This window comes from Delphinapterus leucas, chromosome 12, assembly GCF_059928025.1.
Source record: "Delphinapterus leucas isolate spDelLeu-1000000601 "Yukka" chromosome 12, BTC_Dleu_Yukka2, whole genome shotgun sequence".
Classification (NCBI taxonomy): domain Eukaryota; kingdom Metazoa; phylum Chordata; class Mammalia; order Artiodactyla; family Monodontidae; genus Delphinapterus; species Delphinapterus leucas.
In genome coordinates, this window is record NC_143140.1 from 15,934,127 (window position 1) to 15,961,602 (window position 27,476).

Sequence of the window (27,476 nt, forward strand, 5' to 3'; positions counted from 1 at the left end):
AAAGAAAATTGAGGTGACCTTGAGTATGGCAATGAGTTTTTACAGATAGAACACCAAACGCACAATCCATGAGAGAAAAAAATGGTAAGTTAAACTTCATTAAAATTCAAACCAAAAAAAACCACACAAAACATTTTTCAGTAAGTGACTGGATAAATAAACTGTGGTATATCTAGACAATGAAATATTACTTAGCACTAAAAAGTAATGAGTTATCAAGCCAAGAAAAGACACAGGGGAAACCTCAATGCATATGTTAAGTGAAAGAAATCAATCTGAAAAGACTACATTCTGTAGGATTCTAACTTTATAACATTCTGGAAAAGGCAAAACGACGGAGACAGCAAAAGGATTAGTGGCTGTGGAGGGATAAATGGGGGGAGAGAGGAATGAACAGGTAGAGTACAGAGGAATTTTAGGCAGTGAAACAATTCTGTATGACAGTGGATACATGTCATTATATGTTTGTCAAAACCCACAGAATGCACACCACCAAGAGTGAATCTAATATATACTATAAACTTTGGGTGATAATGAGGTGCCAGTGTAGGTTCACCAATTGTGACAAGGGTACCACTGTGGTTCAGGATGTTGACTGTGGGAGCAGAGGGTATAAGGGACCTCTATGTACTTTCTGTTCATTTTGCTTTACCCTAAAACTGGACTAAAACACAAAGTTTATTAATTCAAAAAATTCTTTAATTAACAATACCACTTATTCTCTGTAGACTAGTACTTAAGAATTGGAAATGTTATCAAAACAACTGTGGCAAACTTGAAAATAATGACTTTATTATATGTATACAAAATTGCTACTTATCATATAAGATGTGAACATTTTTTGTTCATGTTTCTCTTCCTGTAAATAATGTGCAGATTTTGTTATTCATGGACCATTGATAACTGTAAAATTGCTCTCTAGAGCTGCATATCTCACACTTATTTGATCCCCAAACTATTTTTAAATTATGATGTATTGTCAGAACCCCAACAGGAACTCATTAATCTGTGAGCACTTCATATGCCTTCAGCACTGAAAATGTCACCATCATGTGGTAAAGGTCCAAGACTGGAAGGTGCCGCACAAGCAGAAGGTCAAGGTTGGTCTTCCAGCACCAGAAATATGTGGATGCTGCCTCTGCTTTAACACAGTGGTCAAACAGCCTGTGTCAGGTGCTTTCTTCTTGACTTTTTAATAGTCTTGTGAATTTTTCTTAGAGTTAGATTCCAGAATAATGATAAAACAAATATATATTAAAATTTTTCTAACATTTAAAAAAATGCAGCTAACACCAGCCCCAGGAAGACTGCAGTCCTGAAGCTTGCCATACCAGGACCCAGCCCACTGACCAGCTGGCCGGCACCAGCCACAGGAATGCCTGGGCCCCAGCCCTGCCCACCGGTGGACCAACACCAGCTTTGGGACACCCCAGACCTGGCAGCCAGCCATGTCAGGAACTGGCCCAATCCACCAGCAGGCTGACATTAGACCCATGACCCCCAGCCCACAAACCACCCACTCCAGAAACTGGCTCTGCCCACCAGTGGGCCAGCACTAGTCCTGGGACACCCTGGTTTCCCACAGCTAGAATCTTCATGACCCGGCCCCACCCACCAGTGGCCAGCAGCCTCCTCACAAGGCAGGGCCTGGCAACCAACTGGACTGGGGGACAGCCACACCTACCAGACCACCCACATAGTCAGCCCACCACAGAGAAGGACCCACACAGCTCACATAGGGGGCACCCCTGGAGCATACAGCTCTGATGACCAGAGGGGAGTGCACTGCTGGGACATGCAGGATGTCTCCTACATAAGGCCACTTCATCAAAGTAACCAAACTACCAGATACATAGAAATAAAAATTAGACAACAGAGGAATATGTTCAAAACTAAAGAATAAGATAAAACCCCAGATGAACTAAGTGAAGTGGATCTACCTAACAGAGAGTTCAAAGTAATGATCATAAAGATGTTCAAAGAACTTGAGAGAAGTATGGAGGAATAGAGTGAGAAGTTAAGTCTTCAACAAAGAGTTAGAAAATATAAAAAAAACAACCAAGGAAAGATGAAGAATACAATAACTGAAATGAAAAATACACTAGAAATAATCAACAGTAAACTAAATGATACTGAGGAACAGATCAGTGAGCTGGAAGACAGAATATTGGAAATCACTACTGCAGAACAGAAAAAAGAATGATAAAAAAAAGAGGACTGTTTAAGACACCTCTGGGACAACATCAAGCACACTAATATTCACATTATAGTGGTCCCAGAAGGAGAAGAGAGAGAGAAAGGGGCAGAGAACATATTTGAAGACATAACAGCTGAAAACTTCATTAACCTGGAAGAGGAAACAGTCACCTAAGTCCAGGAATCACAGAGAATCCTAAACAGGATCAACCCAAAGAGGATCACACTAAGACATATTATAATTAACATGGTAAAAATTAACAATAAAGAGAGAATATTAAAAGCAGTAAGGGAAAAGTACACAGTATGTACAAAGGGAACTTCCATAAGGTTATCAACTGAATTTTCAGCAGAAACCCTGCAGGCCAGAAGGGAGTGGCATGATATATTGACATTTAAAGTGATGAAAGGAAAAACCTACAACCAAGAATACTCTACCCAGCAAGGCTCTCATTCAGATTAGATGGAGAGATCAAAAGTTTTATGGACAAGCAAAAGCTAAAAGAGTTCAGCACCACCAAATCAGCTTTACAACAAATGCTAAAGGAACTTATCTAAGTGAAAAAGAGAAGTTCACAACTAGAAACATGAAAATTACAAAAGTAAAAATCTCATTGGTAAAGGCAAATATACAGTAAAGGTAGTAAGTCAACTGCATATAAAGCTAGTAGGGAAGTTAGAAGACAAAAGTGGTAAAATCATCTATATCCATAATATGTAGTTAAGGGATACAAAATCACAAAGATGTAAAATATGATGTCCAAAACAGTAAACGTGGGGTAGGGGAGTAGAAATGCAGGGTTATTAAAATCCATTCAAACTTAGAGATCAGCAACTTAAAATAATCATAGATAGATATATACAGAGAGAAATAGATAGCCATGTACAGTGTGGGGAATATAGTCAATAACTATGTACTGTCATTGTATGGTGGTATATTGTAACTAGACTTCTCTTGGCGATCATTTTGAAATGTTATAGAAATATCAAATCACTGTGTTGTACCAATAACTAACATAGTGCTGTAGGTCAATTAGACTTCAAAAGCAAAGAAACAAGCAAACTCATAGAAAAAGAGATCAGATTTGTCTGCCCCAGAGTCAGAGAGTGGAGGTGGGGGAATTGGATGAAGGTGGTCAAAAGGTACAAACTTCCAGTTATAAGATAAATGAGTACTAGAAATGCAATGTACAACAAAATAAATATAATTAACACTGCTCTATGTTATATATGAAAGTTGTTAGGATAGTAAATCCTAAGAGCTCTCATCACAAGAAAAATGTTTTTCCTATTTCTTTAATTTTGTATCTATGTGAGATGATAGATGTTCACTAACCTTACTGTGATAATCATTTCATGATGTATGTAAGTCAAATCATTATGCTGTACATCTTGAAATTACACAGTGAATACTGACAGCATGTCAATTATACCTCAATAAAAGTGAAAGGAAAAATCTGAATGCCTAGTGTATGAGAGGCCCTGTGTCCTGGGGTGTTCCAAGGAAAAAAATACATCTAAAAGGAAAGGTATTGTTAATATTTTTCCATAGAACACATAGAACTAGTGTTCTATGGAACAGGATTTGGAAAATTCTGTACTAGACAATTATAACCTTCAGCGTGAAGAAGAAATGTTCTATTGAAAGACCCTGAGTGAACAAACAGTATCTTCTTTCATCCTGACAAACGTCTGCAAGCATGTCTACAGAGGAGATTGCTAAGCTATATGTTCATTTCTTCTTTTAACAGACACTGCCGGAAACAGGACATATTATATTCCTTCAAAAGCAGGTGGTATCCTGATAAACATATGTATGTTAGGGCTGGCAGAAACTATTAACCTGTTGTTATGTAAGAAGCTTTTGGGCAGGAAAGAGCTCTCTTCAGCAGGCTCCCTTGTCTTGTCACTAACTTTAACCAGGCACCCCCATGCTCTACTCATCTCCTGCCCTAGTACACCTTTCAAATCTTTTGATCACACAATACCTTGCCTAACCTGTTTGTTCTTTCAGTAGATCAAAGAAGTAGAAATGAAGAATAAGTAATTAACAGGTGACCAGATCTCTTCCTTAGCTTCCTGTTCAGTAATCTTGGGAACAAACTGTGTGATCGAGATAGAATCTAAAGAAAGATCACGAGGAATCGACAAGCCTGTACACAAGCCTGCACACAGTGGTAGATGGTGACAACTCTGACCCCCCCATCTCCATGATTAACTGAGATTACTTCCCCTTTTTTCCCTTTAAAAATTTTTATAGCTGAGCAGAATCTTTGGAGTTGGTCTTGCGACATGAGTCCACCTTCTCCCCAGATTGCCAGCATTCTGATTAAAAGCAACATCCCCTTCTACCAACATCTGCCTCTCTCTTGGGTATTGATTTTCGAGCAGTGAGCAGCCGGACCTGAGTTCAGTAACACTTAAAGATAGAGAACCTTCAAGAAGTGATGAGTATTAAATTCCGTTTGTGCTACAGTCTGATAAATGGCACTCTCAGGGAACTACAACCTGATCAACCAATGATTTCCTTCCTCCCTCTATACAGTCATCCTGGAGGGAGTAGTTTCTCCACAAAGAAATGAGACAAGAACTACTTCCCATCTCTCCTTTACAGAAGGTGTCATATTTATTTTCATCTGTATTATATGTAAAATTAATTTGATTAAAATTTTCAATCATCAGCAAAAAAGCACAAAAAGGTTTCATGACTGCTAGTTTTAGAAGGTATGGATGACAGAAGCCAAGGAGAATAACCAAGTACCGTGACCACAGCTCATCCATAGAGACAGGGTGTAGGTTCACCAAAATGACCAGCTTTGCCTATCCATACCACTGAAGTGTTGATTTTCTTAAAATGAAGTTTCAATTACTGAAAGAGAAGGACTAAAAAGTGATTTTCTTACCATTGTATAATAAATACATTTCAAAACCCATTGCACCTTATGATTTTGGTATACATATGTGCTATTGATGTAAAAAAAGTTTATATAAAAGTTACTTGTGGACAAAAAAAATAATGTAATTTGCACTGTGGATACAAAAGAAATTACTCTATAATAGAGGTTATTTTAAAAAGCAAAACACTGACTCAGAAACTTGCTTGGTTTTTATTTTCCATTGAAGACATTAGCTTAGTTCAGTTTTAATCTATGGCTTAGCTGTGCATTATCGGGCATCTAAAGATATCATAACTTAATCCAATTCTTCAACAAATATCAGTTTGCTAAAGAAAAGTACGAGGTAGAGAATAAGCGTTTAACTGCGACCTAAAAAAAATTCCACAGCACTGCTTCGGAGGAAATCAGAGAAGGAAGGAACAAAATGAAATCATGGACAACAGATATTGCTTTGCCATCTATTGTATGAATCACCCTTTTTCTTGGAATATAAAAATTACACACATTGTATTTTACGTTTACAAAGTGAAAACAAATGAATGTGTTTCATCTGACAATGAAAAAGTAATGGCTACGAGAGCTCACATGTCAGAAAGTATCACAATATTCTGATTCATGAAGAGGCTCCATATGGCATTACTTCTGTGTTTATTTTGAATCCTGTAATTCCTTCTGAACGGAGAGGACAGTGTTTGGAACTTGCAGATCTAGTGTGTAACTTTCTCGGGAAGGGCTCTGTTCAGTTAGTTAGTGTATCGTACTTTTCAGGCAATTCTGTGACCCTGAAGAGCAATTTAAGGAAGACCTCTGCTTTGCTAAGTGTTCTTAGTGCCATCTGCTGCATGCTTCCGGCTACTGTAGGGCGGCCACTCAGGTTAATAGGAGTTAATGAATCTACAAAGTGCCGACATCATATTTATCAATTTACAGTCCACGTGTGGAAAGAAAACACAAGCTAACAGCATTCTGACATGGAAAATTCTTCTGAAACTGTCTTAGAAATAGTTAACAACAATGATTAGCTTTGTGATTCTTACACTAAAACTATGGCTTTAATGTACTCTATTTCCTCTGTTTCAAAAGTTTAGGTGTAATAATTTCACCTAATACTTATCAGTAGTATCAGCTTCAGCTCTTCTAAAGTGATGCTATTATTCACAGGGAACTATACTCAATATCTTATAATAACCTGTAATGGAAAAGAATTTTTAAAAGAATATATAGAGAGATAGATAGATAAATATATGTATAAAACGGAATCACTTTGCTGTACACCTTAAATTAACACAACACTGTAGATCAACTATATTTCAATACAATTTCTAAGAAAATAAAGTGAAGCTATTATTATCTTTCAGCTTGCTCCTAGAAAGGTAAAAAATCTATTGTATTTGGAAGCAGCAAAGATCACTTAATGGCACTAATAATACAGTTTAGTGGGAAATGTTTGTATTGTTTGTTTTTAATTAAAGGGCTTAGTTTTTAGCTAAAAAATAAAATAGGACAGATAGAGAGAGACATAAAAAAATAGCTGAGCCCATTATTCTGAAGAGTATTGCCAAAGATCCGTATTGATAGATAACGGCTGTCTAAGTGGAGGGAAGTGTCTGCTCGTGATCAGATCACCTTGTATACAACAGGGAAAGTCACACCCAAGTGCACAGCCCTGAGACTCCTTAACCAACAACCCGTTTGGAAGCGCGGTCTGTAACTCCTCTGAAAACTGGTACATACCACGTCACTAATTATAAACCTTTGATATTTTATTTTCTTACTTAGGTTGCCTTTTCCTGAACAAAATTCATCACCGTGAGACATGCTGTGTGCTAGGGAGACTGCCAGGTAAGCCTGAGCTCCTGCAACAACTCCGGTTCCAGTCTGTCCCCTTCTTCTGACACCAGGGGTCCTGATGTCCTTCAGGTCCAGGGACGTCTGCTGCCTGGAGCAGCTCCTTGATTTGGGGGATTCTTTTCCAGCCTCATCCTGCCTGGGGGGTCCTTCTTTGCATCACTTGCGATGGGCTTAGTAAGTGGTACATTTCAACCAGATTTTCACACTTGCTGTAAAGAGCATCATGAAACATCCCCCGTTGAGATAATGGCATAGTTCAACCCGCAGTCTTCGAGTTTATTACCTAAATTTGTGGGTTTAAAATGCCCAGAGAGGATTGCAACAGTCTTTGTCTCTCAAACTAACTGTCCTCAACAGTTACGCTGTTACAATCCCTTGAGTTCATCTTTCCTTTTATTCCAGAGAATTATGCCTTTCCTCCACTCTGTCTAAAGACTGTCCTCAGCTGGTGAATAATGAATCCAAGGATCCTGTTTCCTGGAGTGTTGTAAGATCATAGCCTCCTAAAATGTACACAAGCCACTTCCTCTGCGTTGGAAATGAGGCAGACTGTGTGCGAATGCAAAGTGTTTAATTATGTATAAAACAAATCACAGTTGCAAAATAATAAAGAAATTAGAAGCATTAGGGTAAAAGGCTGCAAGGACAAATATGATCAAAAGCTTGGCAAGGCAATAACAAATATATCACAAAAGTACTTAGATTGTGAGGACTCTTGAAAGAAAGTGTCAGTTTATTATTTCTAAAAGCCAGTAGACTGGGATTGATTGAAGTCTTCCTTAATCACTATGAAAATAAAATAATACAGTACTTAGATTTTCTTTTTTAGTCCCTGAGAATTTTAAACGTTATTCTGTGTACAGTAGAGATGGAAGGTCACAATGTTTAAAGTGAGCCTAGGTGTATCCTTCCTAGGAATCTTTCTCACATGCACCCCAAGGTGATTAGGAAAAGAGCACCTAGAAGATCTGCCCTAAGACTCCCCGTTTAATAGTTAATAAAACCATGAGATAGGTACTGTTGTTCTGTCCGTCATAAATCTCCCTTTTTCGTGGTTCGTCCAGTACCCAACTTTTTGTGCTCTCCTGACACCTCTTCTGGATCTAAGGGATCTGAGAAACCCATTCTCTCTACACTGTAGTGCCCTGATGCGTTTCCTTTCATGGGAGGTTATACGTTATAAGAACCCACCATGCAGGCAGGGTAATTAACCTGCAAAATCCCCGCATGCGCAGAATGAGACCGACCCCGACCGTAGCTGTGTGATGGGCCGGTTAGCTTATCTGTTATGGTTGGAAAGTGTTTGCTGCCCCTACGATTCATTCAGGTCTTTATTTGACATTATTTAACCCAGAATTGCTCAAGAGACAATAGTAGTGAAAATGGTGTTTGAACCCAAGTCCACTGGGGCTCCGAAATATATTCATTTTTCAGAGAACTACACCTACAAATATCAAGAGAGCTACGTAAAAATCAGGGTTAGACCCAGGGCATCTCATGGGTTTCTGCCAATGACCTAGACTAACCAAGAATAAAACCCCAATATTTAGGTTTATATTTCCACCTTCAGTTTGATTTAATTCTTTAAAAATATCCCTTAACTCAGTCACCTGCCTTCTGTCCTGACATACTTAACTTTCAGTCTGAATCAGGGTATACGTTATCCTAAAGCATTTTCTGTCAGCCCGTCTGGGCTGCACTTTTACATGAAATTCAGTCTTTCCTTCCTGCTTCTCCCCATTTGCCTTCCCTCTTGGACTAACAACCCACATCATCCTCCACGCCAGCTTCTCCCTCGTATTTCTTTTCTACCTTTCAGAAGAGAGACGTCTGAAGACATTCCACAGAAGACAGAAAAGGTCGAGAAATAAATGTAGTTAAACCAATGAAGTGAATATAAGATGACATTTGCAGGGGAATAGGTTGGGATAATGAAACGGAAAAGAAATTCAGGATTTCCTGTGTTGGAGGAATGGAGCTGAGCATCTCTAGGCAATAGTGACTCAAAACAAAAAGCCTCTTGAAAACCAAACTGCTTCTGAGAGAGCCTTTCTTAGTGTTTTATCAAGCATAAAATGTCCAATAGCTATCAGTAGAAATGTGGAAAGGCACTCCTGCGGCCTTCTTGAATTCATGCTGTGTTCAAAGCCTAGGAATTAAATGTCAGATCTACCCCATAACAAAAGCAGACCCTCAGGGGTCTCCAGGAATGAGACTCGAGCCCTCAGGAGACAGGTGGGCAACCTCGTCCAGCTCCGCCATGAGTCTGCCATGGGGTAAACACCCTTCCCACTGAAGAACGTTCACACAGTCCTGTGCCTTGGGTGAGATCATCTGCCTGCTTTTTCTTCTCTCTATTGTTCTGGATCTTACTTTAGGACGGTATAACTCCTTTGCTTTCCTTTACCATTCATTTTTCTGATTGTAATGTTCCCTCTCTATGTTACAGAATACATTGGATCAGATTAATTTTCATCGTGTAAGAAGTAGCATAGAAATATTCTTTCTGTTTTGTTTCATAATAGCATTACACCATACAGTAGAACCACTTAAAAATGTAAGGAATGTTTCCCGATGAGCATGGCTGTAAAAGTCAGCATTCCTCCTTCTTCTACTGGAAAACGTAGAAAAGCAACCAAAACGTGAATCTATTTGTTAGTGAAACTAGGAGACAGATAAATTTCAGGCTCAACATACAAGTAAGGCTACAGAAAATTATTTCTACCAGCGGTGTATGAGAGCTCCAGTCCTTCTACCTGCGCAGCAACACCTGGCATTTTGGTGTGGTCAGGCTTTGTAATTTTCTCTCTCTGGACAGGTGTGTGGTTGTATTTTGCTGTGATCTTAATTTGTACTAATCTAATGACCTGTGATGTTGAGCACCTTTTTATGTGCTTATTTGTCACCTGAATATTTTTGGTGAAGTGTCTGTTAAAAGATTCTTCCCATTTTAAAATTGAGTTGTTTTTCTTTTATTGGGTTTTGAGAATTCAAACCTTGCCAATCTGTTGGTGAGCCCTGGGGGGGTAGTATTGTTATCTCATTATGATTTTAACCTACATTTCCCTGGTTGTAAATGAAGCCCAGCACTTTTTACAAAAGTTTATCGGCCTTTTGGACGACTTGTTTGGGCAAGTGCCTATTCATGTACTTCGCCCATTTATTTTCTATTGGATCTTCTCCCTTTTATTGATTTGTATGAGCTCACTGTATGTTATGAAGACGAGTCCTTTACCTGTCAGCAAATATTTCTTCCACGCTGGCTTGTCTTTTAGTCATTTTTATGGTACCTTTTGATGAGAAAATTTTGTAATTCTAAGATAGTCTTATTTTTTTATTTTTTCCATTTTGGCTGTGCTCTTTGTGTCTCATTTGAGAAACATTTCCCTTCCCAGATGCCATGAATATGTTATGCAAGCATTTCCATCAACTTTATCATTGTGCCTCATCCACCTGTGAATGGTGTAAGTAGGGACCGACTTGCATATTTTCCCACCTAGATACCTATTACAGCTACCTGCACTGTTTATTTAAAACATCTGCTTTTGGGACTTCCCTGGTGGCGCAGTGGTTAAGAATCCGCCGCCAATGCAGGGGAGACGGGTTCGAGCGCTGATCCAGGAAGATCCCACATGCCGCGGAGCAACTAAGCCCGTGCGCCACAACTACTGAGCCTGCACTCTAGAGCCTGCGAGCCACAAATACTGAAGCCCGTGCACCTAGAGCCCTGCTCCACAACAAGAGAAGCCACCACAGTGAGAAGCGTGCGCACTGCAACAAAGAGTAGCCCCTGCTCACCGCAACTAGAGAAAGCCCGCACGCAGCAACAAAGACCCAACGCAGCCAAAAATAAATAAATAAATCAATAAAATAAAAAATAAAAGATATGCTTTCCCACTGCTCTGCACTGCTTAATCCTGTTTCCAGGCTCTCGCTTCTGTCCCACTAGGCTATCTTAATTATTCCACACAGTCTTAATGTTACTAAGTCTTGATATCCCATTGGGATATCTGATACCTTGTCATGTTTCACAAACTATCACTTACCATTTTGACTGCTTTTTATTCCCTTGTGTGTCTCAAATCTTTCACCCAGGGTCATTTTTATTCTTATGAAACACATCCTTTAGGATTTAGTATAGCTTTGTGGGTGTTGAGCACTTCCAAATTTTGTTTATCTAAAAATGTCTGTATTTTATTTCACCTTCATTTCAGAGGATAACTTCACCAGCTGTCTATCTATCTTAAAACGTTGACGATATTATTCTACTGACCCCTAGCATCCTTGGTTGCATTAAGGAGTGAGCTGGTGGTCAAGCTGCTGGGCTCTTTCTTGGAGGTAATCTACCTTTTCTTTCTCCTGTTGTGTTTGCCTTAGGTATTCTGCATTTTCATGATCATGTATCCAGGTGTGTGCTTCCTTTTTTATTCAAATTTTATTGAGATAATTGTAGATTCACATGCAGTTGTAAGAAATAATACAGAGAGATCTCACTGTGCACTTTTCCTAGTTTTCCCCAATGTTAAAATTTTATAAAACTATAGTATAACAACGAGCAAATTAACATTTGTACAATCCTCTGATCATATTCATATCTCTCCAGTTTTACCTGTACTTGTTTGCATATGTGTGTGTGTTTAGTTTTATATAGTGGTATCACATACACAAGTCTGTGTTTCCCTTACCCTAGCAAAGGTAAAGAATAGTCCCAATACCGAAAGGATCCTTCATGTTGCCTTTTTATAACCACACCCACCTCCCTCCACAGCCTCCTGGGTCTAGAGGGACAAACTACAAAAATCAATTCCTGCCCGAGTTATTTGAGATCTTCTCCATCTATGTTCTGTGTTTCTTAGTGTGTCCTATGCATTCTCCATCTCTTTGTTTCTTCATGCTGCAATCTGGATAATTTATTCCTAACCGGTCTTCTAGCACACTAATTTTCTTTTCAGCTATTTCTATTCAGTTGTGAAATCTTTCCACTGAATTCTTCATTTTAGTTACAGTTTTAGGATGAGAAGATTGATCTGGGTTTTATAAAATCAGTGTCTTTCTTAAAATAATTTTTATTTCTTCTGCCCGTTGTTTTTTTATAGTGTTAGTTTGTAACCATAAGTTGTCTTATAATACATGTCTGTTAATCTAAATATCTGAATTCATTATAATCTCTTTCTAACGTCTACTTTATTTTGCTGGTTCGAATTTATGGTATTTTCTTTTTGGGGTGTCTGATCATTGTATTTGAAAAAAAAATAATTGCAGGAATAATTCAAGGCCTCAAAAGATTTCACTCGCTTTCATCAGGGTCTTGGGGGCTTTACACTTTATGAAAGTGTCCTCTGCAGAGCCTGCGGGTTCTAGTAAGGGCTCCTTTCTTTCTGGGTCACCCTTCCTCAGAGGGGATAGCTCTTTTCAGACTCTGCAGTTGGGTAGGAATTGATTTCTGAAGCCTGTCCTTTTGCCTCAGGAGGCTGCCAAAACCACAGCTCAGTTCCACAGCTGTTTCTTTCAATAGACAAATACCATCTGGGCAAAAGCAGCTTTTAGTTTTGAGCTTAACCCTCTGAATTTTCAGTTTCTCCTAGAGTTTGGCCAGGTAATTCTTCATTATCTTGTTAGCACTTTTATGCTTTTAGAAAAATTTTAAACATTTTACCCAGCTTGTTTTAGTTACCATTTCAGGATTCTGAGGGCCACCAGATATCATTTTTTAAAAATTTTTTTGAAATTTTGAGTCATGTTAATGTAATACCAATGTAGAAATTACACACGGGTGCACACACACACACGTGTGCGCACACGCACACACATTATGGAAAGATTCCAAAGATGCACTTGTAGGGGTAGAAAGCTTTGGGAGAACTTTATCACAGCTCTCCATGCCGTAATACTCTGTAAAATCAGCCACACAACCATGGAGTCGGTGTTTTGTTATTTACTTTTGAGGTTTTTTAAAAAAAGATGTACAGATTGCCAAAACTTCTTGGCACAAATACAACTAAAACACAGAATGGAGCATGGGGGTAGGGGAGAGCAGACTTATTTTCCATATTAATCATAAAAGTTCGTCTACTACTGAAAGTTTTTCAGGCAGTCGAATTTAAAATAGTGTATCAGTTATCTTATCTTTAGTTTAAAAACTGTGCCTTCCAGTTAACTAAGAGGAAAGTATCATGACTGGTACTGCTATATTCAGTTGTCTTCAGTTGCCTGGTGAGCTCTGGAAAAGTCACTATGAATATAAGAAAGTATATATAAGAATATAAGCAAGAAAGCTTGTACCTTGATCTACGATTAAGTGAAGGCACATCTCTACAAGGCAGCAGCCACTTCAAAAAGCAATAGCTTAGTGCCTCTCAAGTATGGCTCCTTGGTGAGCCATTATGCCTTAAGCAAAGAGTTATAGATTGTAAGCTCCCTGAAGACAGAAACAATTAAAATAACACAAATAGAGACATAAGGACCTACATAAAACTGAAATTAAAAAACCCAAGAGTTCCTCTTTAATAACCTGTAAAATAAAACAACAGTGGTGGGTAGTTCATAATATTGACAGAAAACAGTAAGATGTTTTCCACGTAAAAAGAATTATAGTTTAAATTAAGACAAAAGATGATATGGAATGTCTGTAAGTCAATCCCATTTCAGATTGTCTATAAGTGCAGCCCCAGACAGCAAATTCACTTAGTGATCGAGCTGTGCTTTATCCTCCAGGTATTTGAACCCTCTTCTTACAGCAATCTGAAGAGGGCAGAGAGCAGTGATGATTTGCACGCTGTCATTGCCCTGCTGTTCATCCCTTCTCCCTGCCAAAATGGCTCTACACTGAGAAAACATAGTTCAGAAGTTGCACCAGGGTTGACTTATTTAGAATCACATCTGCTCTGATAGGCCCTGGGATGCTCTCAGGTAACGTGAATGTCTCACAGGGAATGATTAGAAGAAGGTCTGCAGTTATCACATTACGAATGTGAGTTTGATGCACAGCACTTATTGAAGGTAGTCTTTTTCAAGTATTTTCATTAAATATTGTGTAGATACCAAAAAAGAATAAAATACGTGGAAAGTACAAAAATAGCAATGCATCACTTGGACAAACACCTGTTTACCTGCAACCCAGCACTGATATCGCTTTCTAGGTCTAAATGCTGGTCTCCAATCTCATCCCGTCTCCCGACCTCTCCGCTCTATCCTAAGTAACCATCACCATATTTTCTGCATCTTTCTTTGCTTTTTAAAGTTGTCACCAAGTATATATACGCAAACGGCATATTGTTTACTTTAGTATCAATACTTCATATAAATGGAATTATCGAGTGTCTTGTTGAATTTGGCTTTTTTGTTCCTGAGATTCATCCACGTCAGATATGGCTGTCAATTCACTTGTTTTCCTGTAGTTTACTAGTCCCTTGTACGAATATTCCACAATTTATTGATTCAGTCTACTATTGGGTTGTTTCCAGCTTTTTGCTGGTAACAAGCAATGCTTCTAATAACATTCTTGCCCACATTTCCTGGTAATCCGTGTGCACGTGGTTTTCAGGAATAGAGACGAGGGTGGAATGTATAGGTCCTAGGTATGGTGTATCTTCAACTCAGTTGGAAAACATCAAATATTTTTGGTTTCAATTCACACTTCCTTCTACCACAGGGTCCTGCTGGCGCCATACTCAAGGCAAAACATCATGGTCTCACATTACAATTTTTTGCCAATCTAGTGGGTATGAATTGACTTCTCGTTACAGTCTTAATTTCCATTTGCCTGAATCTTAGTGAGGTTGAACATCTTATATTTTCTGGCTGCCTGTTTTTCTCAAGTGAAATGACTGTACTTTTTTCCCCTTTTTTTTCTTTTTGGCCCATTTTATTGGATTGTTTGTCTTTTTCCTGTTGATTTTTGTGGTTTCTTTATACGTCCTGAACTCTAATTCTTTGTCAGTTATATATATTGCAAGTATCTTCTGAATTTGGTTTGTCTTTTTAGTTAACTTATGGATATTTTGAGCAGAAGTTATTTAATGTATCCATTAATGCATTTGGGGCCTTGTTTTAGGAAGCCTTCCCTATTCTGTAAACATAAAGATATTCTCCATCAGTACGACAATTGGAAATTATTTATGTGTTTCTGTTTAGGCCCAATTTTATTTTCACCATAGTTATCCCAATGCCTTTTCATTAAAAATCCATTTGTCTCCATTAATATAAAATGCCAACTTACCATCAATCAAGTTTATATATGTTTTATTTCTGTTTCTGGGCTCTCTCCTATTTTGTTCACTGGCTTGATTATTATAGTTTTATAATTATTCTTAACAATTTATCTCAGTAAGGCAAGTTTATTCTTTTCAGGGGTGTCTTAGCTATTTTGGACTTTTTGCCCTTCAATACAAATTTTAGAATCAGTTGGTTTGTTAAGTTCTATAACAATAAAATATACACAAACACAAACCAAAATTCGTCAGACGTTTTATTAGAATTGTGTTGAATTTACAGATTCACTAAAGGGAAAGTTGATTTTTTATGATGTTATATCTTCCACCCTATAAATATGGTGTTTCTTTCCATTTACTTAGGTCTTGCTTAATGCTGTTTGATTAGATTTTATAACTTTCCCAATGAATCTTTTGCACATTTTTTGATAATTTATCCTTAAGTACTTAATTTTTATAATGTCACGGTAAAGGTTATATTTGTTTGATTCCATTTTCTAACTCTTTGTCGCTAATGTTTAGAGGTATGACTGAAGGTTTTCATTGCTATGTGTGTCCAGCAATCTTGCTAAATTTACTCAGTGATTCTTTAGAGGATTCTAAACACACACACAGACACACACACACACACACACAACAAACAAAAAACAAACAAAAAAATTATACCATCTGTGAAAAGTAAGAGATCCATTTTTTCTTTTTAAATTTTACATCTTTTCTTGTCTTCCTTTGCTGTCCTGATAAAATGTAACTGTGGTGATAGAAGGAACCCTTGTCTCTGTCTTATCTTAAAAAGAATGCTTTCAAAGTTTTATCATTAGGTATTCTCTCCCCTGCTTTTGACAATACATCAAATTAGGAAAGTGTTTTGCTTTCACTTCTCAGTTCGATAAGCATTTTAACACAAAGCAATGTTTATCAAGTCCTTTATATCTGCAACCATTTATATGATTTTACATTTCTCCTTAATTTGTTAATATGGTATATTATTGAAGTTTATTTTCTGTTAAACCACCTTATATTTCTGAATCAACATAAATTTGTCAGATGTTAAGGTTTTAAAATCTATGTTCACAAGTTAGTTTGACCCATAGTTTTCTTATAACGTCCAGGTTTTGAAATAACGTCCAGGTTTTGAAATCAAAGTCAGGAGAGCCACATGAAATGAACAGGGGATATTTCCTCTACTTCTATACTTTAGAATAGTTTGTGTAAAGCTGGAATGAATTCATCTGTTGAATGTTTGATGGAAATTAGAAGTAAAATATTTGAGCCTTTTTGGGAAGGTACAGGGGAGGGGAGAGTTTTTAACTACTGATTCAATTTCTTAAGAGTGAAAATTCTATTTAGTTTTTGTCTCCCTATTTCTCTATAAGTTAAATTTATACTTTGAGAATTTGTTCACTTTATGTAATGTTTTACATTCATTAGAATAATATTTGAATATTAACTTATCATTCAAACTATACAGAGTATCTTGTTATACCCTCCCCCCCTTTTCATTGCTAATATTATTTTTTCACTTTTTTCTCCTTGCTCAGTCTCACCAGAGTTTGTCAATTTTGTTATCTATTTCAAATAATCAATTTTGGGCTTTATTGATTCCCTCTGTTGTATGTCTGTTTTCTTTCCATTGGTCCTCTATTATTTCCTGCCTAGTTTTAGGAGGTGAATGCAGATTGCTTTTCTAATTTCTTAAGTTCCTTTACTTTGAGGCTTTTCTATTTTCTAACATAATGACTTAAAGCTCTGTATGTCCTTCTGAGAACCACATCAGCTTCATCACATTAGTTTGATATGCAGCATTTTCATTACCATTCAGTTCTCAGGATTTTCTAATTTTCATTATGAATTCTTATTTGACCTATGATTTTTTAGAAATGTTAAATTTCCAGAAGTATGACTTTTGTCTTATCTTTTTGTTAATTATTTCTAACGTAGTCCCACTGTGGTCAGAGCATGTGTCCTACGTAACCCCAGCCGTTTAAAGTTTGGTGAGTCTGGCTTTACAGCACAGTATGTGGTTAGTTTTGTGAAGGTTCTAAGTGCCCTTGAACAGATGAGCGTTTTGCAATTCACCCGTTAGGCTAAACTTGTTAATCACGTTATTCAGATCCTCTGTACACTCACTGATTTTATGTGCCTCATCTTTCAGTTACCAGATGAATGTGTTAACATTTTCCAGTTCTGATAGTGTATGTCTTTTCATCCTTTTCAGTTCATGCATATATAAAGACTGCATTATTAAGCAGATGTATACAGATTAAAATTCTCAAATCTTGCTGGTAAATTGAAACATTTCTCCACTTATAATTACCCTTTCATCTCTACTAATGTTTTTTGTCCTAAAATCTATTTTGTCTGACGTTTAAAGAGTTATAGCTTTCTTTCAACTACTGCTTGCCCAGTGTATCTTTATTCTACCCTGCATTTTCAGATTGTATCCTGAAGATTATTTTTTAATCAAGAGTAAAAATTCTTCTTTTAAATGGATCTTTAATTTTTTATACTGTTATATTCCTGCAAATAAAATTAGGCAAAAAATAATAATACAAAAACTGAGGTCAATTTCCCCGGGCATCACTGAAACACTCTGAAACTCATTGTAACAAAGCACCAAAGATTTCTGCATTGTACAGAACATTTAAAACCCAATTTATCTCATTATTTAGTGCTTAATGATGCTAGTGAGTATGTTGTGTCTGCTGTGTGTTTATTCTGTGGAGTAGTGACTGCAAATTAACTTGACTTTCTATGCTTAATAATAAACATGTACTGTTACATAACTAAACAAAGAAATCGTATGTTAAATATGGTAGGGATACTATCTAAATTGGATCTAGGTATTAGTGGCCCTAAGTAACCTACAGAAAGAAACAGAAGCTAAACCCTCAGGAAAATAACATTAGCAAGAGATTAGACATTATCAGGAAAACAGCTGAGATACTTCTGCAAGAACAGAAAAGCCTCTTTCCTGAATATACACAGAACTTAACATTTTTGCTGATACACATGTGGCTATATCTTAGTTGGTTTTCATTTCAGATAGTACATTTTTGATAAAACATATGCAAGTCATTATTGCAAATACCTAATTACTGAGAGCTCAGACGTGAGGGATATTGATTTGTATTACTTCTACTGTCTTGTTTGGGTGCTTTCTATTTGTCCCATCTTATCTGTTTCTTTTTTGTTTGTTCGTTTTACCTTTTAAAAATATTGACTGGATGGTTTTCCTCACTCATTTTCCTTGCTGTAGATTTGAAAGTTAAACCTTCTACATCCATTCTTTTGTTGGTTATCTTAGCATTTCCAACCTGCCTACTTATCAAAATCTGAAATTATAATTTTCACTCTTTCTAAACAATGACCTTAATTAAGCCTTTAAATCTAATGATGTCTTTCTGACTTACATGTAATTATTATTGAATATCATAGCTCTACCGTCTTGAACCATAAAAGAAGTATTGTTTTGTGTTGTTTATGTTTATTCACATATTTACTACGTCCTTTATTCCTCTTTACATCTTCCACATGAAATTGGTTTCCTTTTGCCTGGAAGCCATCTTCTGAATTTTTTAAACAGTGTATCTTTTGTGACAAACTCTTTCACTTTTCTTCATCTGGCAATACTTTTTTTCTTTCTTCAAAGTGATTTTTGCTCAGTATACAATTCTAGATTGACAGATATTTTCTCTCATTCCACTGTTTTCTGGCTTCCACTGTTGTTGCTGGGAGGTCAGTTTTCAGCCTGATTATACTTTCCTTTTCTCTGGTAGTTTTTAAGATTTTTCTTTTAGTCTATGGCCTTCTGTGCTTTGAGCTAGATAATCTATGTGTTCATTTATTTTGTATTTACCTTGGATTCATGACCCTATAGATTGCTATTTTTCATCAGACTGGCAAATTCCTCAGTCTTTTTCTTTCTAAATGTTACCAGTACCTCATTCTTTGTCCTCTATTTCTAGAACTCCAAATATTTGAATTATATTGGCATTTTTCACTCTATTCTACCTGTCTCTCTTTTGTGTTATATCTTCTCTTTTTCTCACTGTCCTACCATAAGGATAAATTCCTGAGATCTATCATCTAGTTCATCATCAACTAGATAATTTCATGAAGTATCTAATTTTCCATCAAACCTAGCCATTGGTTTATTTCAATATATATTTTTTTATTTCTGAAAGTTCTATGTATTCTTCTTCAAGTCTACTTACTTAATTTTATAGCACTTTATATTTTAATCACCTTTTTTTTTAATGTCTTTACTGGAGTGTAATTGCTTTTTCATGTTGTTTTAGTTTCTGCTGTATAACAAAGTGAATCAGCTATACGTATACATATATCCCCATATCTCCTCCCTCTTGAGCCTCCCTCCCACCCTCCCTATCCCAGCCCTCTAGGTGGTCACAAAGCACCGAGCTGATCTCCCTGTGCTATGCGGCTACTTCCCATTAGCTATCTATTCTACATTTGGTAGTGTATATATGTCCATGCCACTCTCTCACTTTGTCCCAGCCTCCACTTCCCTCGCTGTTCCTCAAGTCCACTTTCTACATCTGTGTCTTTATTCCCCTCTGACTAGGTTCATCAGTACTGTTTTCTTAGATTCCATATATTTACCTTAGCATACGGTATTTGTCTTTCTCTTTCTAACTTACTTCACTCTGTGTGACAGACTCTAGGTCCATCCACCTCATTACAAATAACTCAATTTAGTTTCTTTTCATGGCTGAGTAATATTCTATTGCATATATGTGCCACATCTTCCTTATCCATTCATCGGTCGATGGACACTTAGGTTGCTTCCATGTCCTGGCTATTGTAAACAGAGCTGCAATGAACATTGTGGTACATGACTCTTTTTGAATTATGGTTTTCTCAGGGTATATGCCCACTAGTGGGATTGCTGGGTCATATGGTAGTTCTATTTTTAGATTTTTAAGGAACCTCCATACTGTTCTCCATAGTGGCTGTATCAATTTACATTCCCACCAACAGTGCAGGAGGGTTCCCTTTCCTCCACACCCTCTCCATCATTTATTCTTTGTAGATTTTTGATGATGGCCACTCTGACTGGTGTGAGATGACACCTCACTGTGGTTTTGATTTGCATTTCCCTAATGATTAGTGGTGTTGAGCATCTTTTCATGTATTTGTTGGCAATCTATATGTCTTCTTTGGAGAAATGTCTATTTAGGTCTTCTGCCCATTTTTGGATTGGGTTGTTTGTTTTTTTGATATTGAGCTATTTTATATTTTGGAGATTAATCCTCTGTCAGTTGCTTTATTTGCAAATATTTTTTCCCATTCTGAAGGTTGTCTTTTCATCTTGTTTATGGTTTCCTTTGTTGTTAATCACCTCTTTTTAAAAGCAAATATTTAAAGAATGCTAAACACAGCCATTTTATGGTCTGTCTGATACATTCAGTATCTCGATGTTTTGTCCGTTTGATTCAGCTGTTTGTTTACTCTTTTTTTAAAAAATTAATTAATTTATTTTTGGCTGTGTTGGGCCTTCATTTCTGTGTGAGGGCTTCCTCTAGTTGCGGTGAGCAGGGCCACTCTTCATCGCGGTGGGAGGGCCTCTCACTGTTGCGGCCTCTCTTGTTGTGGAGCACAGGCTCCAGACATGCAGGCTCAGTAGTTGTGGCTCATGGGCCCAGTTGCTCTGTGGCCTGTAGGATCTTCCCAGGCCAGGGCTCAAACCTGTGTCCCCTGCATTGGCAGGCAGATTCTCAACCACTGTGCCACCAGGGAAGCCCTGTTTGTTTACTCTTATGGTGCTTGTTTGTGTTGTCCCCTTTTCTTGTGTGTCTGCAGTTTTGACAATAAGCCCTGTTTTTCGACATGACATCTGCAAGTATTCCTTGAGGCCTTGGTGGTGGGTAGTATGTTTGCATTCGGTTCTTCCAGACTCACGAGGCCACCTTTATACTGAAATACTGCTGACAGCCATTTTGAACCACCCGGATGACAGGACTGCAGTCTGCAATGCTGTGTACTGGTTTGTTAAGAATTAATGGGAAAACCTTCTTTCCCACAAACCTAATGCCAGTTTCAAGACAGGTAATTTTCCTTCAATGTTCTTCCAATTCACTTTGTAATTGAGGACTTAATGTGCTGCGGTTCTATGCAAGGAGAATCACCTAGGAGACCCCAACCTTAAGTAGGTTTGCCTCCTGACTCGACCTGCCCCCAACCTGACACCCTGTGAAACCTGAATTTCAAGTTCACTTAAATTTTACAAATATCTTCAGGGTGGTAGCTCCACTTACCTGTCAGAGTATGCACTGTCATCAGGCTTTGGCTCCTGAGGGAGGCTGGATCAGGGTATATCTTCTTTCACCATGTCAGACACAGACATCGATAGCACATTTCCTTATTAATCCCGTTAGTGTACATATGAGTGTGTGTGTAAAAATATCTGCTGTCTACTGTTCATTAAAAAGTCAGTAATTATCTAACACCTATGTCCGAGGGTAACAGTAAGGTATTTTTATTTATTTAACTAACATTTTTGATCACCTACCATTTTCATTTTGTGTTTTTTCTGTTTTCATTGTCCCTCAAGAATATTTTTTCTGTGGAGCCTTGGACCCCTGACAGCACCATGTGGTGGTTTTTCCTTCTGGAAAGAAGATGAAATAAAACTCAGTTTCTTGTGACCTTCCCCAGAAGACAGAGAATATAAAATATCATCAAATTCTCTGTTAAGTCTTCCTTTCTCTCTGTGTTTTGTTTGCTTATCTTTGAAATTATGTTTGCTCGTGATTTATGTTTCTATAAAATACTAGAGACAAACAAGCACCTCAGTGTCCCAAAGGAGGTAAGAAACTTGTGTTTAGCTGTGACTAAAAGTGATAAAGAGAATGTGAAAACCCACCATTTTGGACCAATACCTCATTCTGGCTATGGAAACAGCCCATGGGGGTTTAGAATAAAAAGTTTAAAAAGAAAAAAGAAAGAACATAGAGCAGGAGGGAGAGACTAAGCCTGTTTAGATCCATGTACTTGAAAGTTTTCATATATTTACTTCAGTTTGGGAGCAGCTAAAAAACATATGAATCTGTATGACTGAGCAACGTTGGATTTGCTGGTTAACCATGTTCCTTTACAAGCAAAAAGTTTTTAATGAATAGATAAACATTTCAACATGTTGTAACTCTTAATATTTTTTCCTAAAGTACCTTCTTTATTTTCCCTTAACAAACTAGAAGCATCCATAAGCTATCTAACATTGTCAGAGCACCAACAGGGTGCAGGGAAATTTGCATACATTATATAATTTAATTCATCTACCAGCAACTCTTGTCTCCCATTTCGAAAGTGAGAAAAATGAGGAATGAAGAGATTAAATAATGTGTCTAAGTTTACTTGTATGTTAAATAAAGTATGATTTAAGCTAACCCAGTAAACCTCTGACTTTTCCAGTTTAATTCATAACAGAAAAATATCTAACACAAGTTAAATCATTTGTATTTAAACCAAAAATTGGAACACCGTTCAAGGAGTGTTAAAGAAATAGGAATACTTTATAATTCAAATTTGAGGAAGTTTTATTTTTCTGAAAGGAATTACTTGCTCTTCCACAGTGAGGAAACTTAAGGAGCTTAGTAGGTCAGTGAAGGTGGAAATAAAGCTAATCTTTTAGAGGATCTATGTACCCATGTGTTTGTAACCAACTTGTATATGCATATGTGTATACATAAAAACATAAATGCTACTTATAGAAAACATGTCTTTGATTAAGAAATGAGAGCTTAGAAACAAGCTTTGCCATAAAAAACAGGTAAATTTATTCATGAATAACATGACAGTAAGAAAAGGCATTGTCACTTCATTCCTTCTGATATTTTCCCATCTGACAGATTTCTTTCTAACCCAGAGACCACTGTTAGGCAAGAAAATTATTAGCCACTATAATACATTCATATATTATTAACTGAAGTAAAGAAATAGTGTCAATTTGATGTAGCTTTTCTAAGGCTATGATTACCACAAGCAATGTATGTGTTTTTATTAAATTTCTCAAAAAAAAAGATGCCGTAACCCACAATGGAAATACTTGCTTTAAAATGGCACTTAGACCAAATGTCCACGCTTGAATCGCTCATAAAATATCTCCAGGAAAGTGGTGAATGGTTAGCTGTAAACCATAGTTATTTTAATCTGCTTGTTTGCATTTTATCACCATCCTAACCTGAAGGGCTCTTGTATAAATTTATGTGAAATTAGAGAAATCTTGAATAAATCTGTGGCATCATTTGAATGATCTATACTCAAACGCAACCAAGAAAGAATGTCTCACAGAGTCCGCAAAACCCTGAACCAATTGGCCATTCATTTGTTCCACGGCTCTTTTTCTGTCTGTGGTAGAGGCAGAAAGATATGCTAATTTTTAGGTAAAAAGAATACTGTTGTTGCTCTAACTTTCTAGAATATTACTGAGCTAGACATGCTTATTTACCTATTGACTTTCTCTGGTATTGTAGACATTGAAATATTTTATTTTAAATGAGAAAATAGTTTTCCTGTGAATGTCTAGCATCATTTCCTCAGGTGCATACTAAAAACTAAAATTCTAAATATAGAACTATATGGTGCATAGAGCAACATATATTACCAGATGACAGCAAGAAAATCCCCCTTCCTCAGTGCCTTCAAAGGCTGGCTTAAAGGGTTTCTCTATAGTGAGGTTTCTCAACCTCAGCACTCTTGGCATTTGGGGAAGAATAACTCTGCTGTGGGGATTGTCCTGTGTGTTGTAGGTTATTTATCAGCATCCCTGGCCTCTACCCCCTAAACACCATAGCAACACCTCCCCACTGCCTCTCTCACTTGCCCTGTGCCCACCAAAAGTGTCTTTAGGTCTTGCAAATCCCCCTCAGGGGCAAAGTCACCACTGGTGTAAAAAATGCATAGAGGGGCTTCCCTGGTGGCGCAATGGTTCAGAATCCGCCTGCCAAAGCAGGGAACACGGGTTAGAGCCCTAGTCCGGGAAGATCCCACATGCCGCAGAGCAGCGAAGCCTATGCGCCACATTACTGAACCTCTGCTCTAGAGCCCGCCAGCCACAACTACTGAGCCCGTGAGCCACAAGTACTGAAGCCCGTGCACCTAGAGCCTGTGCTCCGCAACAAGAGAAGCCACCACAATGAGAAGCTCACACACCGCAACCAAGAGCAGCCCCTGCCTGCCGCAACTAGAGAAAGCCCGTGCGCAGCAACAAAGACCCAGTGCAGCCAAAAATAAGTAAATAAATAAATAAGTAAAATTTAAAAAAAGAGAATGCAAAGGTGAATGCATAATTAAAGAGCATATTCGTTGGTCTTGGATTATCAAGTTCAGATAATTTTTCTATCATTCTGTTATATACAGTTTTAGATCATCTTTCTATCATTCCATGTTATGTATAAAACTCTGGCCTAAAAAGGGTTTAAAGCTTTTGAAAAATTACAGTACACTGCAGGCTGCATTACACAGAGATAATAAGTGTTCTAGTGTTTTCACACATGTAGTCACTCAGTTAAGAGTTGTTGCATGAACTGATGCGTGGATGAGTGAATAAATTCTCACTAAGAGAATGAGATGGGGGTCTTCTCTAAACTCAGGTATTACTAGTCATAACCCAGCTGACCAAGGCCAAGCTGAACACTGAGAGGCCCACCTAGGGGCCCTGGTGAGGAATTGTTCATTTAAGTCTCATGCCGTAGAGCCACACAGTAGCAGACTATCATATATGTATATATATATATATATATTTGCTGCTATAGGTTCATTTTCAAAAGCTTAATCTGGACATTTGTGGGACAAGTTGCAGAGTAGAGGAACCTGAGCTCACCTCCTTTCATGAAAACACCAAAATCACACCTAACTGCTGAACAGCCATCGACAAAATAGACTACAACCTACCAAAAAAATCTTCTACTTCCAAAGACAAAGAAAAAGTCAAGGAGACAGTAGGAGGGGTGTATTCATGATACAAAAGTCTAAACTGATTAAGGAGGTTGCTTATGTTTACTACCTTGCTAAAAAATTTTTTGTACTCATCAATGCATAGATGTTGAATTTTACTAAATTTTTAAAACATTTATTCTAGATGATAGTATGATCTTTTTCTTTTTCTTTTTTTTTTTTTTTTTTGCTGATAGAATAATTTACATGATCTACATTTCTTTTTTTTTTTTTTCGGTACACGGGCCTCTCACTGTTGTGGCCTCTCCCGTTGCGGAGCACAGGCTCCGGATGCACAGGCTCCGGACGCGCAGGCTCAGCGGCCGCGGTCCATGGGCCCAGCCACTCCGCGGCATGTGGGATCTTCCCGGACCGGGGCACGAACCCATGTCCCCTGCATCGGCAGGCGGACTCTCAACTACTGTGCCACCAGGGAAGCCCCCAGAGGTTTTTTTGGTTTTTTTTTTACATGATCTACTTTTTTTTTTTAACCTTTTTTAATTGAAGTATAGTTGATGTACAATATTGTATGTTACAGGTGTACAATAAGTGATTCATAATTTTTAAAGTTTATACTCCATTTATAGTTATTATAAAATATTTGCTATATTCCCTGTGTTGTACAACATATCCTTGTAGCTTATTTATTTATTTAAATTTATTCATTTACTTATTTATTTGGCTGTTGGGTCTTCATTGCTGCGTGCAGGCTTTCTCTAGTTGTGGCAAGCGAGGGCTACTCTTGTTGCAGTGTGTGGGCTTCTCATTGCAGTGGCTTCTCGTACTATGGAGCACAGGCTCTAGGCACACGGGCTGCAGTAGTTGTGGCTCGTGGACTCTAGAGCGCAGGCTCAGTAGTTGCGACACACGGGCTTAGTTGCTCCGCAGCATGTGGGATCTTCCTGGACCAGGGCTGGAACCTGTGTCGCCTGCATTGGCGGGCGGATTCTTAACCACTGTGCCACCAGGGAAGTCCCTGTAGCTTATTTATTTTATACATAGTAGTTTGTATCTCTTAATCTCCTACCCCTATCTTGCCCCTCCCCACTGATAACCATTAGTTTGTTCTCTATATCTGTGAGTCTGTTTCTTTTTTGTTATACTCACTAGTTTATTTTTTAGACTCTACATATAAGTGAGAGCATACAGTATTTGTCTTTCTCTGTCTGACTTATTTCATTTAGCATAATACCATCTAAGTCCATCCATGTTGCTGCAAATGGCAAAATTTCATTCTTTTTTATGGCTGAATAGTATTCCATTACAAATATATATGTGTATATATATATAGTATACATATATAGTGTATATATATATAGTATATATATACATATATATACTATTTATATAGTATATATATATATAGACAATTGTAAATGGTGCTGCAAAGAACATTGGGATTCATGTATCTTTTTGAATTAGTGTTTTCATTCTTTTCGGTTATATACCCAGGAGTGGAATTACTGGATCATATGGCAGTTCTATTTTTAGTTTTGTGAGAAACCTCCATATTGTTTTCCACAGTGGCTGCACCAATTTACATTCCCACCAACAGTGTATGAGGGTTCCCTTTTCTCCATATCTTCGCCAACATTTATTTGTGTTCTCTTTTTTGATGGCCATTCTGATAGGTATGAGGTGATATCTCATTGTGGTTTTGATTTGCATTTCCCTGATGATTAGCAATGTTGAGCTACTTTCAATGTGTCTGTTGGCCATGTGCGTGGAGTCCTTGGAAAAATGTCTATTCATGTCTTCTGCCCATTTTTAATTGGGGTGTTTGTTTTTCTGATGCTGAGTTGTATGAGCTGTTTATATATGTTGGATATTAAGCCCTTATCAGTCATATCATTTGCAAATACTTTCTCCCATTCAGTAGGTTGTCTTCATTTTGCCGATGGTTTCCTTTGCTGTGCAAAAGCTTTTAAGTTTAATTAGGTCCCATTTGTTTATCTTTGCTTTTATTTCCTTTGCTTTAGGAGAAAGATCTGACTTAATTTTGAAGGCTAATACACCCTTGCATTTTTTAGTTTATGCCACTTGGTACTAATGTATGTATTTTTATATATGGCTATATTCATATAATAATATTTTTCTTAGAATATGTATATCTGTTTATGAAAGAGATGGTCTAAAATTTTATTTTAATAATCTGATGCAACTATGGTGTCGATTTTACACTGGATTCATAAAATAAATTGCAAAGTATTTTTTTAAAAATATGCCTTAAAGGAATGCTGTAGCCAAGACGATCCACAGGTTCCAGCGGGTGAGTGGGCAGGCAGCTGGCAATGTGGAGGTGGTAAACCGGTGATGGGATGCTTTTGAGACACAATGTCAAGACTTTAATACCTGGAGAACAAAG